We start from the raw sequence: 20,305 nt of genomic DNA, 5'->3' as shown, positions 1-20,305 counted from the left end.
CAGAAAGAGCAGGAGTGGAAGTGTTCTTGAAAACAGGTTCAAAAAGCAGAATCAAACAATTCTCAGTCTGGCATAGAGTGTCATCCCTTGATGGACCATATGGATCATATTTTTCACTTGAATTTTTTGACCCACTTATCAGATTTGAAGACTATGAGCAAATTTGTAAACTTCTTTCTATAGGAAATAGGAAACAATAGTTGTAGAGAGGTCCCAAGGAAGGTTCAACCATAATTTTCAATAGGGTTTTAGGGAATAATCTTCCATTGCAGCAACTGGATCACATTACATAACAGTACATAACAAGTTTGAATATGTGCTTATTGGAAATGGTTTATAGGAACAGCCCTTAAAGGCAAGTGTCAGGGATGTTCCTGTGGCAGATTCAAACTTAATTCATAAAGGGATATTGCAGAACTGACTCTTATTGAAACACCTTATTAGGTACATTTCTCAAGAGGGGTAAATATCTCATAGTGGAAAACAGGAAGAGCAGAAATGAAATGGTACAGCCATAGGATCACTACATGCAGGATCAAACTGAATTCTCAATTCTGCTTTGGAGTTCTCCCTTGATGAGCTATCAGGATCCCATTTTTCACTTGGGCTTATTAGGCCAAGTTCTCATATTTGAAACCAATATGCTTTTCATAGGAAATGAAAAAAATGTAGTTATAGTGATGTTCCAGGGGATGTTTTATACATAATTCTCAATGTGACTTTAGGGAATTGTCTTTCATGGCAGCACCAGGGTCACATGATTAGTATGGGCCCCTAAGGGTCAGTTCACAACAAGGTCAACTATGAGATTATTGGAAATAGCTTATGGGAGCAGTAGAGAAATGCAAGGCACAGGGAGCTTTTGTGGCAGATTCAAACTTCATTCACAAAGGGCTCTTCAGAATTGACTCCTGTTGCAACACCAGGTTCACTTTCTACCTAAGGGTTTAATAGGTACAGTTCTCAAAATGGTCAAATATCTGCATTTGGAAAACATGTAGAAAGAGCAGCAGTGAAAGAGTTTCTGCACACAGGTTCCACATGCATGATTAAACTGAATTTCTCAGTTGCAAGGAGGTTGGAGAGGATATTTCATAGTAGTCGTGGTTGGAGGATTCCATGATCCCTGAATTCCAGCATCCTGTAATCCTGCAGAACCAGCACCACATGTTGCTGTCTCACACAGTAGTCAAGCCGTTAGGGATCCTGGATGCTGCTGCACTCTCTGGGCAACTTAGCATGTGAAACAACTTAGCCTGGGCAGCTAAGCATGGTGAAACAACTTCCTAGGTCCCCCTGTATAATTGAGGTGCCCCCAAAGCCTATTCTCTTTTTCACCCTTCTGCCTGAGGTGAATGTGGTTTTGCTAATTCTTGAGATGCCCTCAAGTCACCTCTCCTATGGTCTCTGGGAAAAGTCTCTAGCATTTCTTTAGTGTGGTTACAATGTATTTAACAACCACACATTCCTTAACCCCAGTTTTACTCAAAATTTTCTGGCCAAACTCTAAGTTTTTAAAATATTTCATCTCTGCTTTCTGCTCTCATCACAATAAACTTGGCTAAATCTGCCAGCAATATCTGTGCCCAGCACCTGAATAGTATGCTGCCTAGAAATTTCTCCCACCATATTAATAAGTCTATCTTTAAATTCAGCCTAACAGGAAGTCTCAGGATATGGGCAAAATGTAGATAACTTCTTAGCCAGAACATAACATAAATGACCTCTACCAATTTCCAATAGAGTTCTCCTACTCTAAGAATATAAGCCCCATCTTCACTGTTCACAGTACTATCAGCATTCTGGTCTTCTGAACTCCCATCAGAATCCTAACACATTTTCTTTTCACCTAAATAACTGTATTTTCACCATTTTTCAGGACCAATTGGCTTATATAACTCTTGCCAACCATTAAGGTTGATAGAATCAATACTGCTGTGGATGATATAGTTGACACCACCTGTTTGCTTTAAAGCTAGATCTAGTTCATGGTTATTGTTTTTACAGTTGACAATTGCTGAACCTACCATTCCTGTTTTTGGTGGTAATTAATGTTAAAGATGTCATAGTAGGAACTGTATATTTACTTTAATGCTAATGCTGTATATTGTTTGCAATGGATTATTATTTCACCCCATTGTGTGAGGTGCTGAAAAACTACAAGTTCACAGGTTAGAGACTCTGCTGCTTAACTAAACCCAACCACACATAAATTAATATCACTCAATATTTATTTATATTTTAGTGAGAATAGAAGAGACAAAAAGCAAAACTAGCAATTAGACTATGTAATCCCTATCCCATTCAAATTGGGGTAATCATTAATATACTAGACAACATAGTAGACACCTGAAGTTGAATTTACAATCCAGTTAACATTTTTTATTGTTAGAACTTTTGTTAAATGCTGACCCCACCATTTCTATATAGATGGCAAATAGTATTACAGATGAAAAGTAGACACTAGACAGTTAACATAAAGGTATACATTTGTTTCTGATACTAGAGCCACTCCTGGCTCCCCCCTTCCTTTAAGAGTGGCCAGAAAGAGCTTGGGACACTTCAAGATCAAAGATTACATATCCTACAGCTGAGAAACACATCTCAACCAAGCAACTATGAATCTCACTTCAACATAATCTATTCCACCTGAGCCCTGACATTATTCTGAATAAGTGAGGAGGCAAAAGCCCAAACCAACAACAAGGACCCATAGAAGAACAATCATAGAGGGACCTTATGTTCCATCCCTTGTCATCTATTCATATACCAAAAACAGAGAGGAGTCCCAGAACAAATAAGATAATTACACAGAAAAGAACAAGTGTAAAAAAGAGGTAGGAATGTTCACCTCAATTGATGCACAAGTTCTTTGATCATTTTTTTAAGCCAAACCTGTTGATTCTCATCCAAATGGACTCAATGGTACCTAAGCTGGAACTTTGTGCAGCCAAAGACATTTTTCAGGAGAATTCTCTTATGACTATTCAGGAAGATTTCTTAATCTGATGAACAGTAAAGACAAAGAAAGACTAGATGATGAGAAACTAAGAAAACCTTGCTACTGAGACACCAAGTCATGTACTGCCTTCTTACCTGATGACAGTTCACTATACTGTCCCTTAGAAAAGCCAGACATCAATCAGGAAGGCAGCTCCCACACTCTGACCTCTCTCCATGAGCAGGAATCAGAGGGTACCAAGCATATATGGCTTGTAGACCCTACTTCTACATTCCCCTCCTGCAAGCAATTTAGGCTTGAGATAAGTCTGCTCAGAGCTAAGCAGCTTGCCCGTCCTATGGGAGAGACAATGGTTGCCTGGCTGTAATGAGTTTAATTTAGGAATGTGTCACAGACTGTAAGTTGTCCTTTCTTTTGTAATAAAATCCTCACTTTTACCTAGGTACATAACCAGAATAATTTCCTTCCTAGTTAAATGTGGTTAAGCGACTATGTTCTAGATAATAGAATAAAAGTAAAATGGTGTATCCTTAAGTGGCAATATCCTGTTCTCCTCAATTTCATTCTGTAAGCTGGAATGTATATATATGATTGTTGGAGCAGGGGAAACTATCCTAAACTCTAAGATGTCCCTTTGCACTTGTAGATGATTTGTTTAATCTACTCTTATTCTGTGCTTGCACCAAATCTAATCATGATTCAGGAAAAGTCTTGAATGCCCTAGGTTTTAAAGTTGGTCCTTTCCAATCAATTTTATTAGTAATAACAGCTGATATTTTTCCTGTCTGAAAAAAAGAAACACAAATGCTCAATAAATATATTTTTGAAAATGTTAAACTTCTCTAGCAATCAAGGAATGCAACTAAAAACTACACTAGATTTCATCTTAACTCCAGTCAGAATGGCAATGATCAAGAATATAAGCAATAATAATGCTGGTGAGGTAGTAGGGGAAAAGGTACACTTGTACATTGTTTATGGGCCTGCAGACTTGTACAACACTCTTGGAAGCAGAATGGCATTTCCTCCATACTGAAGCCTCCCTAGGACTCAGCTATTCCACTCCTTGGTAGTTTCCCTTATGATCTTAAATAGGCATAGTATAGTGATACAGACACCTCAATGTTTATAGCATCCTGATTTATAATAGCTAAATTATGGAATCAACCCAGGTTCCCTTTAATAGATGAATGGATTAAGAAATTGTGTTTTTTGTGTGTGTGTGTGTGTGTGTGTGTGTGTGTGTGAGACAGAGGTCAGTCATAAAGTGCCTCTGGGTTCAATCTGCAGGAGCCCTCCCCCAAAAATAGAAAAGAAAAGAAAGGGCAGCAGGTGCCCAGATGAATGAATTAAGAAAATCTAGCATATATACACAAAGAAGTTTTACTCAGTCATAAGCAAGAATGAAATTATGGCATTTGCTGGGAGATGGTTGGAACTGGAGAAAATCATGAGAAGTGAAATAAGCCAGACTCAGAGAGTCAAGGGTCAAATATTTTCTCTCCTGTGCTACAGCAAAATAAGGGGGGAAGAGGAATGGATTTTTTAAAAATGGAAAGCATGTGAAGAAAAAGAAACCATCATAAACATTATTGGGGTTAGGGATATAATTCAGTGGCAAAGCACTTGCCTAGCATTTGTGAGGCCTAGATTTGATCCCTGGTACTGTGAAAAATAGAAATAAAACTAGACTGTTGGCAGGAAAATAAATTAGCATAGCATCTATGGAAAACAGTGTGGAGGTTTTTCACAACCTAAAAATAGAACTATCATATGACCTATGATCACTCTTAGGTATATATCTGAAGGTGATGAATTCAGCACACAAAAGAGATACCTTCATATCCATATTTATTGCAGCATTATTCACAATAGCCAAGGTATGGAATCAGCCTACCTGCCTGTCAACAGATGAATGAATAAAGAAATATGGTATACATATACAATGGAGAATTATCCAGCCATAAAGAATTAATTCTGTTATTTGCAGGAAAATTAATGAAACTGGAAAACATTATGTTAGTGAAATAAGCAAGACACAGAAACACAAATGTCACATATTCCCTCTTATGTATGGAAAAGATTTTGAAGTTGACCTGAAAGTAGATTAGAGACTATTAGGGGAATGGGAAAGGGGGTCAGGTAGAGAGGGAGAGAAAATCAGGGGAGAGTGTAGAAGAAGTGTGGACAGACACAATCAATGCAGGATGTTTGCATTTGTGGAAATGTCACAGTGAACGCCATTAATTTGTACAATTAACATGTGTTAATTATTATTATTTTTAAAAAGGAAAATAAAAGAAGTTAAGTTGGCAACCTCAGACCACAACCTCCAGGCAGAGTTTGGTTTACTCAAATGACTTCAGATTAACCTATAAGATCCAGAGTGACATGTCTTTGCTGCTACCATTATTCCCCAAAATGAGCTCTTCAGTGGCAATTGACTGATGGTGCCACTTTCTTCCATTGCCCTCTATTCATTTACCAAAACTGTAGGAGAGACTACCGTGGACCCACTCTCCTCCACTCCATTCAATCTGAAAATGGGGGTGGAAAGAGAACAGTTCTGATACAAAGAAATCATGCTTCCCTTGCATTTCTTAACATTTCTTCAGAGTGGCTTCCACACTGCAGAACCTTTCCAGGCTTCCCATTTGCTTTTTTTTGCGGGGGTAGGTGGGTTGTTTCTGTTTATATTTTTCTTAAAAGACTAGATGTGCCTGTGTTTGCCAGTCCAGTAAATAATAAACCAATAATGGTATAAAGAAGTTAGTTTCTGGACTTTTCCCTGAGTTAATATGGCGGACTAGCCACTGAGACCTCGTGAGGAATAGGAGGCAGGGATTTGCCCGCGATTTCCTCAGTGATGGTGCTTTGGCTGCGGCTCAGGAAGTCGGTGTTGGTTCGCAGCCCTCTCCAGTGCTACGCCGGTGGTGGAGCCTCAAGTGGAGCCTCTGGGAAATGAAGCTGTCGCGCCGGAGTTCACCAACAGGAACCCCGGGAATCTGGAGCTCTTGGCTGCTTTAGTAAAAATGAGATTTCCCTATTCTGTCTCTCCCTTTCATACTCCTTCTCCTGATAGATTCATATTAACATTTGTGTGAAAAAAAAAAAAAACACTCCTGTCTATGTAGAATCTGGAACACACACACACACACACACACACACACACACAGGAACACAACCAAGAGATTCATGGTAGGGCACAACAAGATTTTCACCTATAAATGCCTGACCTTGGGTAGGAAAACACCATGTAAGAAGGAAGAACAGAAATTCGGTGAATTAGACAAAAGAAAGGGAGAGAGGATAGGAATAGGAAAGTAGAATTAATTGGACATAATTTTGCTATGTTCATATATGAATATACCACCAATGAAACTCCACATCATGTATAACCACAAGAATGGGACCCTAGTTAGAATAAGTTATACTCCATGTACATATAATGTCAAAATACACTCTACTGTCATGTATAAATACAAATTTTTTAAATTAAAAAAAAATCTTCAGTGTCACAAGGTGAGGGGAGCACTCAGCATATTGCCAGAATGAGGGCAGCACCATCACTTCAAAGACAAACCTTTGTGCCATGAGGGAGTCCATGGTGAGCCAGCATCCCACACCATTGTCTCCCTCAGAGAGCCTTCTACTCTTTGTAACACTGAATGGGGTATAGACAAGTAAGTATTGCTCCTGCTTCAGAGCAAAGGTGACCCCAGAGAGGAATGAAGCCTTGTGACAGACAGTGGATTTTTGGCAAAGTAAAAATGTGAGCTAAATGTTACTGAAATGGAGAGGCATCACTGTCAGAGGTTAGGGGAAACTAAGGGTCACACAGATTTTCCCAGTAATCAGTTTTTGGCACACAACACTGAAGCCTGAACTGGCCTGGGATAGTGGAATGAGGATGGATTTGGCTGAACATCAGCATGCCTGTTGAAACATTCATCATGCCTTGGATGGAACCCATTTGGCAAGTCATGACATTCAGAAATTTGGACACATAACTGTGCATATGCAGACCATATGCAGGTCAGAAACCTTCAAGAGTGTAACTTTTCTGAAATGAACAGAAAGTCTGAAAACCCTGTAGATGCATGCTTGCACAAGAACCCCAAATCCTCTGTTCTCTCACCATTTCGGGTGACTAAAGTGTGGGTGGCACCAGAATTTGAAGATGCCCTGAAAATACAAGGAGCAATGGGATTTATCCCAACATTTCCTCCCAGAGGTCCTTAATGGTCTTCTATACTCTCATCAATAACGACACCAGAGTTTACTAAGAACACCTCCTATCTCATCACTGACCACCAGAAAAGAATAAGTCCCAGAAGGCTGTCATCTAGGTCATAGTCTAGATTCCTCTGGAACCATCAATTTACAACAGCTTCATCCTCACTATTTCCAGGATTGCAGTTGGGTGAGGCCTGCACACTCTTGGCATTGGAAACAGCCCTACAGGATCCATGGGGGTTTAGCCATTTCCTTTGACCCAGAAATACCTAAGCATATCTTTCCTCAGTGAGAAAAACCAGGTGTGGTTGCAAAGACTTTCTGCCTCTTCCTACTCCCAGCACAGCACACCACTTTCTGTCTCCCCCTGCTGATCATTTGTGGGAACTGCACACATGATTATTGCCCTACTACCAAAGGCCTGGTGGCCCAATAACGAATAAATACTCCACAATTAAGGGACAAGATCACAAACACAATACCCATTAAGATTGAGGAGCATGGTAACATTTTCAGATTGTACCGACTATGGTGGAGACTCCACATTGACAAGTACTCCTATATTGTCTGTACATTATTGTGCCTCACAAACCAAGGAAACCACAGTAACAAACCCCCTCCAAAACCAAAACAAACAAACAAACAAAACAGATGTGGCTTTTCTTGAAAGTGTACAGGGATTCTCCCAGAAAGAATGATATTTTGTATGAAAATACAAGAATCAACTACTCAGTTTTTAAATGATTTAGAAAAGTCATATTCTGAATGTGAAAAATTTTATGATTATCTTATACAGTTTATTTCATGAATAGGTTAATTTTTGTCTATCTGTAAGGATAGTAAATAATAATTTATGTAATAGAAATAGCTGTTTTAATACATATGTGTATATTTATGTAAATTTTACATGATAATCAAACATTGTATTATAGTTTAATTAGGAGTATTTTTTCTCTTTTTTAATGGAAATATTGATAGTCTCTGAGAACCAATGAAATTTGGTAAACATTTGAGGTAGATTGCACCATTTGGTTTCAATTTTTTGCCTCTGCCTTTATATCTATATTCTTTGTAACTTTTAAAGTGCCCACCAACATATATGGGTAATCTGCATTGCCTCTTGGATCTGTGTTTGTAATGACTCAATTTGGTCAATAGAATGTTAGCAGACATGAGGTAAGCAAAGACCTGAAAGAGTACATACATGTTTCTACATGCTTTCTTGCACTTCGGGCTTTGCCATGGGAACATACCAGGACTAGACTTCTGGAGGATGAGAGAAAACTAAAGAAGAACCAAGTTGCCCTAAAGGCAGCCTCTAACAGCTGACAGTCATCAACTCTTAAATATAAGGCAACCCAGCTCAGGTAGCAAAACAATATATCTATTTATTGCTACCCAGATGTGTGAGCCACTAATACCTATTGTTATATGCCACTGATGTTTTGTGGTTGTGTTTTGACTGTAAACACTAATATAGTTAGCTAATTGGGATGATTGTCTATGCTTTTAAGATTTTTCAATGAAGTTCTGAAGTCCCTTGGGGGGAATATATTCAGTTGTAGATGGACACAATACCTTTACTTTGTTTATTTTTATGTGGTGCTGAGGATTGAACCCAGAGCCTCACGTATGCTAGGCAGGAACTCAACCACTGAACTCCAACCCCAGCCGATCTCAGTGAACTTTTGATTTGCATTTATCTGATGAATAAAGATGTTGAGCATTTAAAAAATATTTTTACTGGCCATTTGTACTTCTTTCAGAAGTATTTATGCAGATTATTTGGGCATCTATTGATTGGATTGCTTGTTCTTTTGTTGTTAATGTTTTTGAGTTCTTTATATATTGTGGATATTAATCCTCTGTCAGATGAATAACTGGCAAAGATTTTCTCTCATCCTGTAGATAGTCTTTTCACTTTAGAAGTGTTTCCCCTCTATTTCCCTATGGCCGTTTTCAAAGTTTCAGGTCTTGGGGCTGGGGTTGTGGCTTAGTGGTAGAGCACTTGCCTGGCATGTGTGAGGCCCTGGGTTCCATTCTCAGGACTGTGTATAAATAAATAAATAAATAAATAAAATAAAAATACATTGACAACTAAAATATATATTTTTAAAAAGTTTCAGGTCTTTCTTTAGGTCTTTCACACATTTTTAGTTGATTATTATACAAGATGAGAGATAGGTTTCTAGTTTCAATCTTGTACATATGGATTCCCAGTTTTTCCAGCACCTTTTGTTGAAGACACTGTCTTTTCTCCAATGCATGTTTTGAATACCTTTGTAGAAAATCAGATGACTATAGAGGCATGGGTTCATTTCTGGGGCCTCCATCCTATTCCATTGGTCTGTATGTCTGTTTTTATGCCAGCATTGTTCTGTACCAGTAATTATGGCTCTGTAGTGTCTTTTGAAGTCAGGTATTGTGATGCTTTCTCTGTTACTCTTTTTGAGTAATTGCTCAGAATTACTTTAGCTATTCGGGGTCTTTTGTGCTTCCATATGAATCTTAGGATTGTTTTTTCTACTTCTGCGAATAACATCATTGGTATATTGATGGTGATTACATTGAATCTAGATATTGAACAATATTAATTCTCCCAATCCATGATCACAGGTGATCTTTCTATTTCCTAGTGTCTTCTTCAATTTCTTTCTTTGGTGTTTTGTAATTTTCATTTTACAGGTCTTTCACTTCCTTGGTTAAATTTATTCCTAGGTATTTGGGGGCAGGAGTGTATGAATGGCATTGTTTTCGTGATTTCTTTTTCTGTGGGTTTATTATTGGTGTATAAAAATGCTACTGATTTTCATATGTTGGTTTTATATCTTCCTACTTTGTTGAATTTGTTTATCAGTTCTAAGAATCTTTTGGTGAAGTTGTTAGGGTTTTCTAAGTATGTATTATCAGTGATTATATGAATTTCTTCTTTTCTATTTGAATCTTTTTCTTTTATTTCCTGATGGCTCTTACTAAAATTTCAAGTACTATATTGAATAAGAGTGATGAGAGTGGACACCCTCGTCCCATTCCTGATATTAGAGAAATACTTTTAGTTTCCCCATGCAGTATGATATTGGGGAATTGTCGTATACAGCCTTTTTTTAGGTTGAGATATGGTTTTTCTATATCTAGTTTTTTCAGCATTTTTATCATGAAGGATGATGAACTTTGTCAAAGGATTTTCCTGCATCTATTGAGATAATTATGTGATTTTTACCCTTGATTCTATTTATGTGCTCTTATGTTTATTGATTTGCATGTCTGGAATTGTCCTTGTATCTCTGGAATGAAACCAACCTGACTATGGTGCATTATCTTTTAAACATGCTATCTAGTTTGATTTATAAGTATTTATTGGGGATTTTGTTTGTATGTTCATCAAGGATATTTGTCTGTACTCTTCTTTTTATTGTTATTGTCTGTGTCCATAACTGGTTTTGGTATCAGGGTAATGCTGGCTTAGTAGAATGAGTTTGGAAGGCTTCCTTCCCTTTCTGTTTCATGGAATAGTTTGAGGAGCATTGGCATTAGTTTGTTTTTGTTTTAAATCAGTGGTAAATTCGGTCTGAATATAAAGGGTAATGTGAGAGAGATCTTTGTGGTGATAGAAAACTTTCTTATGCTGATTGGTGCATTGGTTACATAAACCTGCACATCTAATAAAATGTTGTAGAGGCACACACACATTATGTCACTGTAGCATTCCTGATTTTAATACTACATGGAATGGAATCACTGAAGGAAATGGGTTAAGGATTCTCTCAATTTTTCTACTATCTTTGAAACTATTATTTCACAACAAAGGGATTTTTCTTTATTTTAAAAAGTTGTGGGCACCTTTATTGGATTGTGTTAAATGTATGAAGTAACAGAATAACATGTGCTTCACTGAGAGATACTATCTAATAATAATAAATATCTTTAAGTGTACTCATCTGCTTTTGTGTCTGAGTTTTTCTCCTAAGGACTTCTAACATTTCCTAAGTTGTTATTTTAAAGTATTTAACTTTTTTTTCTTTGCTATTATTAATGCTTAGGGCCTTGTTAAAATGCTGAGGCTAGCTTTGTACTTGTGATCCTCCTGCCTCAGACTCCTGTGTCACTGGGATTACAGGCAAGCACCACCACACCCAGCTTCTACTATTTTCTTCTACTAACTGGTTATTGTCTTTACAAAATTACCAAGTTTTGTCTGAGTTTTATCATTGATTCCATAGGATTTTTCAGGTTTGTCTTATCACCTACAAAGGGAGAAGACAGACTTAAAAAATTAATAAAAATATTTTATTGAATTTTAAGAACTTGTTAATTTTAAAAAATTTCAATCTTTGCACGTGGATCACCACTCAACTACATAGGACAGCAGAAGTCTGAATTTAAAGACTGTCCCTCCCTTCCTGGGTGGAAGGCCGGCAAGCCCTCCCTGGCCCTGCCGCCCTTAGGTCATGATCCTGAGGAGCACAAGGGCAGGCCAGTGGGACCAGCTGTCAGGCACAGTGTAGTCCTCCAGCGCGGGAGAGCACTGGCATGTCTGTGCTTCTCTGGTTCAGGGCAGAGCTGCTGCAGTTGTGTGGAGTCCCTGAGAGAGCTCGGAAGTTGGCAGAGGTCTGTCTGAGATTTCTGGAGAGTGGGACGCTGAGGAGCTGCTGTGCAGCTGGGAGTATCAAGACCCCTGGTGGGCGGGAGGGAGAAACCCGGGGGCCTGGGGTGTAGTGGCCCTTCTTTGAGTCTTGGCGAAACACAACGGAGAGACCTCCTTTCTGGAGGCCCAGGGGCCTGCGTCCCGCCCACTTTCATAACTGCCAGCAGAAACCCTGCAGGACCTTGTCATCTGAGTGCTTCTAAGTGTGAGGCGGCCAGTCTGGACCGGGCATGCACTGCCCAGACTTCCCTTGAGGCCTCAGTCGGGTATCAGACCTAACACTACAGCAGCTGGGGTCATAATGACAAGGGTTGCTGGCCATGACTGCAGGGGTAAGCTCACAAAGCCTCACCTTTATTTTTCATGTTGAGTCATGATTCCAGCACGTGCACCACCTGAAGAGACATGTTGGCAGCGCCACAGGACAACACACAACACTTAGGACAGATCTGTCGTATTTGATCTTTATGTAAATAATAAATGATTTAAAGTTGCCTAAATATACCATTCTGATGCAAATCAAAACTGCTCTAAGATTTCATCTCATTCCAGTCAGAATGGCAATTATCAAGAATACAAGCAATAATAAGTGTTGGCGAGGATGTGGGGAAAAATGTACACTCATATATTGTTGTTGGGGCTGCAGATTGGTGCAAACACTTTGGAAAGCAGTGTGGAGATTCTTCAGAAAACTTGGAATGGAGCCACCATTTGATCCAGCTACATCACTCCTTGGTTTATACCCAAATGACTGAAAATCAACACACTACAGTGATGCAGCCACATCTATGTTCATAGCTGCTCAATTCACAATAGCAAAACTATGGAACCAATCTAGATATACCCTTCAACAAATGAATGGATAAAGAAAATGTGGTACATATACACAGTGGAATATTACTCAGTCTTAGAGAAGAATGAAATTATGACATTTGCATGTAAATGTATGGAACTGGAGAGCATCATGCTATGTGAAATAAGCCAAATATTTTCTCTGATAAGCAGATGCTGATGCATAGTGTGGTGGGTAGGGAAGAATGAAGGAATTTTGGATTGTCCAGAGGAGACTGAGAGGAGACAGATTGTGAGACAGACAATATTAACCTATATACATGTATGAAAAGAAGTTTTTAAAAATTTATAAAAAATAAATAATAAGAATATTTATGGGACTGCAATTGTGGCTCAGTGTAGAGCACTTGCCTCGCATGTATGAGGCACAGGGTTCAATCCTCAGGACCACGTATCAATAAATAAATAAAATCATTGTATCCATTTACAACTAATAAAATTTTTATTAATTTAAAAATAAATAAATAAATAAATATACAGTTTGGGTCATTTCATTCCACCAGGAAAATACAGGGTTTTTTCCTCTTAAAAAATTAAATACCAAAATAACTACATTTAAATTAGTTATGCTGATGATACTGAACATTCACAATAGGCTGGAGCCCTGTCTGCTTTGCAGCGGGCCCTAACCAAGAACACTCTGAAGGTCAGGGCGCTGCCTCTGACTTCCTGCTATAGGAGAAGCCGGCCTTCATGTTGGAATCATTCCACAAGGTCAGAGAAACTCCTACTGCAAACCAGAGAGCCACCAGCTGCTACATGCCTCCAGGACCCTCTGGTGGGTGGGAGGGAGAAACCCAGGGCCTGGGGTGTAGTGGCCCTTCTTTGAGGAAACCTCTAGGTCATGAGCCAGCTGGCAGGACCACACCGACAACCAGCAACAACAGGTGTTGCCTGTACCACACAATGGAGAGCTGGGATCTTTGAAGGGGGTGATAAAAGATGGAGTACTTTCCGAAAGCGGGAAGGACTCTGTCATCACAGCATATACAACACTCAGAGACTCGCTTTACTTAAATGGGAAATTATGCCAGGGCCAAAATCAACATAAATATACAAGACCAGTGGGAGGCAGAAACCAGCAGGCACTTCTGCCACCCATCCGCTGCTCTCTGCCCGGCTGGGGCAGGTCAAATTCATCAGACAACTGCTCTTCACGGGTGGGGGAAGGCATCCTGGGAGCCCCCCACTCCCCTGGAAGGTCTGCAGGACAGACAGAAGCAAGCCACAGAAACCAATAAGCCAGGCTCTTTTATTCCCCAGAGTCCATGCGGAATGTCCTGTGATTGCAGTTTCCAGAGTAGAAATAGAGTGCTGCGAAATGTCTAAGACCCCATTATTTTGTAAAGAATGTACACCTCAAAATATTCTAATTCCATGTGTAAACAACAAAATACTGTCCTGTCTCCCAACTTTGGCAGATGCCAGGCATGTGTATAGGACTTTCTGTGGCATTGTTCACCTGGCCACACACCCCAACGGGCACAGACATCACATGGGTCCATGTTGTGTTGCAGTTTTTACTGGAAGCTGATGTTCAGGAGAGGGGCCTGTTGCAATATGGTGACCATCTGGGCTGGGGTGGCCTGTGACATCTGGATGATCCGACTGGCGGCACCCAGTATGGCATGGCTAATCGCAGGAATGGAATCCACTTTTCACTTTGACTTCCCTGTTGTCTCCATTCTCTTGTGGTTCTACCTTCAGAGGGGACAGAACCACAGCCTAAGTGACCACTGAAAGGAGACATGAGCCAAAGTCAAATGCGGGAGCAGTTCTGTTTTATTTTAAAAATGTACACACTTATCTAGGGCCTGGAAGTGGCTGATTGGTTGGGGAATGAAACGGGGTGAGAGTTGATTGGGTGAGCCTTGTTGCTAGGGGTCTGGGTGGGGTGTCAAGTGCAAATTGGGTGCAAGTTCGCGCCGGCAGGAGAAGGTCGGTCAAGGGTCAATTGGGAAAAATAAGAGCAGTGTCCTTATATTCCAATCCCCCCCTTTTTTTTATATTTTGGAATGGGGCATCGCTCAATCTGGCTACTTCCTGCTGGATGGGGCAAAGTCTGGGAAGGGGTAGAGGGTTTCAGGAGAAATATGGTCAGGAGACCCCATAACAAGGCTGAAAAGGGAAGGTTTCTTGGGGGGTGAGGTTGGTGAATGTCCCTTGTAGCGGCCTCGGGTGGAATGAGCCAAGTGTTCTGGTGAAGGGATATGAGGAAAGAATTCCATGAGCTGAGTAAGTAGTTTTTCCTTAACAGGTGGTGGTAAGATGTCCCCGGGGGGATGTGGGGACTTCATCCGTAGCCAGTGGTTGATAGTACCTGAGAAGAAGCTGGTTGAAAGTTTGGTTAGAAATAGTCTGAAGTTGATGTGGAAGGAACTTTAACAAGCAGGATAAAAAGAGACAGGTGAGAAAAATGAGGAGTATTAGACCCAGGATTGGGAGTACCCATGCAAGGAAGGAGGACTGGAGCCAGAATGAAAGAGGGGAACTGGAATTATGTCCTTGAAGCCCTGCAGCTAAATCCTGTAATTTAATAATGTTCTGTTCAACCACCCTGGATTCATTTATGTAATAACAACATTCTTCTCTGAGAAATAAACAAGTACCTCCTTTTTCAGCTGTAAGAAGATCTATGGCCCTGTGGTTTTGCAGTGTTACCTGGGTCAAAGAGGTCACCTGTTTTTGTAAGGAGGCTAGGGATTCGGCTGTTGAAGTGAGGGTGCCTTCAAGTTTGGGGTTCAGATCTTCTCTGGCCCACAGAGAGTGTCTGAGGGCTCCGCCTAAAAGAGCAAGTCTGGTGATAGAACAGGTTAGTGATATTCCCACAAGTATAGGTAGGAAGGCAGCTCATTTCTGCCATGGGGAGGGAAGAAAAAAAGATTGAAGCTCGAAGGAGCTGTAGAAGGTCAATTGAGGCACCAGTGTGATAAGGACACAGAGAGAAGTGGAATCGATGTGGAGCTGGTTACTGACAATGGTGTTGCACCAGAAGAAATGTCCAGGGTGGGTGTATACAGCGCTTGTAATAGTGGTATAAGCGTGGCAAAGTATAGCTGAAGGATATATTGAGGGTGAGGATGTAAAAAGGCAATGAATGAAGTGATCTGGTTCAGGTTCCCATAAAGGGAATGAGTAGTTAGAGGAGTTCAGGGGGACTGTGGCCAGGAGGGGTCATTGCAAGGAGGCACATAAGAAGCAATTTTTAGGATCAATGGAGGTGAGATTTAGAAATCTAGCTGTATCTTGGATAAAGTGTAGCCAAGGATAGGTAAGACCAGAAGGTGAGGATGTGTTTTGTAAGGTCTGGATAAGAACCTTTTCTGAGTGCTGTATATTTGAAGCAACTTGAGATTTGTGACCCTACGGGTGTGAGATCACAAGAGATGTGAAGGGTCCCATGAGGTTTAGACCACATTCTGTAATAAATGAAGGCCGTCTCTCTGGTTTCCCAGCGTGGTCCCAGGAGTCTTTGATAGTCAGTGAAATTGAGCCGTTGTCCTGTTTCTGGAGATTGTTGGAGGCAGAGGTGTGATGATGCCCATGGGTGGGGTGTCCCAGGTAGTGAATGTTGCATGACCAATATGAACAACCCCCATAAACATCAGGCCATCAATGACAGTAATCTTTCGTCTGGTCATAGATGAAGCAGAGGTAGGGAGAGAGGAGAGGCTGACTGAAGAAGACCTTGGTTTATGGTGTGAATATAAGGGTTATTGGAGCCGAACATCCTGTTGTTGGACAGGATGCAGAGGTGGGAAATAGATGAGTAGTTTTGGTGCTATGTTCGGTGTAGATCTCTCTGATTTTGAATGTGTAGACAAAAGTTGTGGCATGTGAGGGGAGATCTGGGAGAACTAGGAGGTGTAGGTGGAGCAACAGTCTGGAGTTGAACATTTTCATGTATGGTTTGAGTATTTTCAGATATGGGTTCGAGGAGTGAGATGCAAGAAAAATGTAGTTTTAGAGGTTTTGAGGGGAGGGAGAACAGGAAAATTTGGGATGAGCTTCATGAGAAGGAGTTTCCTGATGAGCTTCTTTTGGATTGGCGGGGCAGGAGGCTGGTTTGAGCCTAGAAATATGAATCCGTGGGGTAAGTTGCTTGTGGGGGAGTGCTAGTTTAGCAGCTGTTGGAATATATAAGATGACTTCTACAGGTCCTTCCCATTTTGGTTGTAAAGGGTTTCTTTCCCCTGGAGAACAGTAATAGACAGATTGCCCAGGTGTCAAAGGAAAAGGGTTTGAGAGAGACTGGGATCAGAAAGGAGCCAGTCCTGGTGTTTCCATAGTTCAGTTCGAAGGTGGAAAAGAAGGGGTAAGGCATATTTGTCAGAAATAGTCCAAGGCTTGGGTGAGAGTCCAGGGGGAATGAGAGGGCGACTGTACATGACCTGGAATGGGGAGAGAAGTGAGGGTTTCTTGGGCAAGACTCACAAGCATAAAAGGGCCAAAGAGAGTAATTTAACCCAGTCTAAACTTAATTCCATAGCTAGTTTAGTGAGGATATCCTTAAGGGATCTATTTGTTCTTTCAACCTTCCCTGAGGCCTGTGGGCGATAGGGGCAATGAAAAAGCCATGGGAAAGATAGGGCGTGAGTGAGGGCTGAGTGACTTGGGAAACAAATTCTGGGCCATTGTCGGATAGAATGGAGGTGGGCATTCCAAATCAAGGCATGATTTGAGTCATTAGGATATTAGCGACAGTAGAGGCCCTTTTGTTGGATGTAGGAAAAGCCTTGACCCCTCTGGAGAAGGTATCCACCAGTACTAGTAGGTACTTCATGTGTTTAACCCTGGGCATATTGGTGAAGTCAATTTGCCAGTCAGTTGTGAGTATGTGCCCTCGAGCCTGATGGGAAGGGAAGGGATTAGGCCATAGGGGTGTGTTAGAATTGGTTCATTGACAAATATGGCATGTTGAGGAGATGCAGTGTAAGAGGGCTTTATCATATTCAGAGAGGGTGAAAAAAGATTGAAGAAAGTTTTCAAGACTTTGGGGGCTAGAGTGAAACAGGGAATGGAGAAAATGGAAAAGATGTTGATGATCTTGTTCAGACATATTCTCCGGAGAAGTGAGTGTGAGCATTGGAGAGGGATTGGAAGTTTGGAGGGCGGCCAATCATGCGGCTTGATCAGCTTTGGAATTGCCCACTGTGATAGGGGAGGAGTCAGTTTGGTGAGCTTTATAGTGTGTGATACAAAGTTTAGATGATAACTTTGAGGCTTCCAATAGGTCAGAAATGAGTTTTGAGTTAGTGATGGAGGTGCCCCTTGTTGTTAGGAGTCCCCTTCTTTCCATATGGCAGCATGGGACAATAGAATATGAAAAATATATTTGGAATCATTGTAAAGAGATAAGGTTTTATCTGTAGCTAGTTCACAAGCCCTGGTAGCTGCTATGAGTTTGGCCTGTTGGTTAGTGGTGTTTGGTGGAAGGGGTTTGCTTTGATTATAGAGGAGAGGGAGACAACGGCATATCCTGCCACTCTGACCCCATCCTGCATAAAGGAACTGCCATCAGAAACCCATGTGAAGTCAGGACAAGACAAAAGCCCCTCAGAGATTGTTGTGGGGCAGGACAGAAAAGCCTCCAGAGCTTCAGTACAGTTATGGACTGGGGGCTCTGGCAAGTTAGTTGTAATAGGGAGCAAGGAGGTGGGATTTAAAGGGAGACAGGGTTTGAAAGATATTGTGGGGTTCTATAAGAATGATACCATAGGGAAAGAATCCTGGAAGAGGGGAGAGATTGCAACCCTTTGTAGGTCAGGAGGTCTTTCAAGTGATTTGGTGAAAGAATCATGAGGGGAGACCCAAAGGTGAGTTTATGAGCTTCCTTTTGAAGATCATGGCTGGCTGCCAAGGTGCATAGACAGGGAGCCCATCCTTTAACAGTAGGGTCCAACTGCTTGGAGAGATAGGCTACTGGGGCAAAAGTTGGCCCATAGTTTTGTCCAAGGACTCCTAAACTTTGGCTTCCCTTTTCATGAATATAGAGAAGAAAAGGTTTTTTTAGGTCCAGCAGGTGGAGGGCTGGGACCTGGAGGAGTGCCCTTTTTAATATGTGGAAAGGTTGGTTGGGAGTGGAGAGTAACAGCTCATTTTGAGGACCCTTTGCCATATGGTATAAAGGCCTTGCTAGGAAGGAATAATTGGTAATCCATTCCCTAAAATATCCTGCTAAGCCCAGGAAGGATAAGATTTCGGCTTTAGTTTTGGGAATGGGAAGGGAGCTAATGAGATGTTTTCTGTCAGTAGTGATGGTCTTCCTTCCGTGGGAGATGGAGAACCCGAGATAAGTGGTTGTGGGACAGGACAGTTGGGCCTTTTGAGGGTAGGCATGGTAACCCTTGCGGCCAGAAAGTTGAGTAGGGATATGGTGTCATTCTTTGAGATTTCCATGGAGGGGCTGCAGAGGAGGAGGTCATCTACATATTGAAGGAGAGTGGAGTCAGGGCAAGTTGAGTGGAAGTCCTTTAGGTCTGTTGTCAGGACTTGTCCAAAGAGATGGGGACTATCTCTAAAATCCTGGGGAAGGACTGTCCATGTAAGCTGTTGAGAGTGTCTGGTTTCTGGGTCAGTCCAGGTGAAAGCAAAAATGTCTTGTGATTCAGGTGCAAGGGGAATAGAAAAGAAAGCATCCTTGAGATCTATTACTGAGAAATGAGTGGATGTAGGAGGGATTTGGGAGAGAAGGGTGTAGGGGTTAGGGACTATGGGGTGGATGGGGATAGCGGAAGAGTGGATGGGGATAGCGGAAGAGTTGATGAGGCAAAGGTCTTGCACTAAGCGGTAAGAACCATTAGGTTTTTTAACTGCTAGGATGGGGAATTGAAAAGAGTGTGAGTGGGTCATAAGTATCCCTTTTTTAGGAGGTCCAGGATGATGGGCTGGAGGCCAGTTAGTGAGGTGGTGGGTAACAGGCATTGGGATTGATTAGAAAAATGAGTGGGGTCTTTGAGTTGGATCTTAATAAGGGGACAGGCAACTATAGAAGGGTTACAGATATCCCAGACAATGGGGTTTACAAGGGAAGTGGGGATAGGGAAGTGCTTGTGTTTGGGGTGGTCTTGGGCAGTACCTATGCAATTGGAGCAGAAAGGGATTGTGAAATCACCAGCTAAAAGAGCTATTAAAAAATGTGGTGTGGGGGATGATGGAGGCTGTATAGAAATTGTAGCCTTGAGGAGTGAGAGGATATCCCTACCAAGAAGTGGTACTGGACATTGGGGCATTACAAGGAAAGAATGGGAAAAAGGGAAACTGTCTATAGAGCAGGTGAGAGGAGGTGTTTTTAATGGGAGTATGATTTTCCCTCCTACCCCAACAATAGGAGAAGATGAAGGCAGCATGGGTCCCCAAAACTCCCTCAAGACCAAAAAGGTGGCCCCTGTACCTAGGAGGAAGTTGATGCTGCACCCATCTACTTGGAGTTGCACCCTGGGTTCCTGCCTATTGATAGTAATGGCTGGGGAGTCATTTCAGTCATTGAGTGCAAGGCCCAAGAGATCACTACTGGGATTTTTGGCCATAACTCCCCTTCAGGAGGTGGGGCACTCTGAACCCCAGTGGCCCATTTGCTGACAAATTTAGGGCAAGGCGTGTTGCTGGTC

General features: G+C 41.4%; 1 pseudogene; it reads right to left on the bottom strand.

The window, feature by feature from the left end:
* LOC124982720 (forkhead box protein K2-like) overlaps window positions 1–20,305 on the bottom strand; it is a 37,248-nt pseudogene that overhangs the window by 13,330 nt on the left and 3,613 nt on the right.

The sequence above is a fragment of the Sciurus carolinensis genome, chromosome 4, assembly GCF_902686445.1.
Source record: "Sciurus carolinensis chromosome 4, mSciCar1.2, whole genome shotgun sequence".
NCBI classification, from domain to species: Eukaryota; Metazoa; Chordata; class Mammalia; order Rodentia; family Sciuridae; genus Sciurus; species Sciurus carolinensis.
The sequence above is the reverse complement of the archived record's forward strand: the minus strand, read 5'-3'. Positions and strand labels throughout refer to the sequence as shown.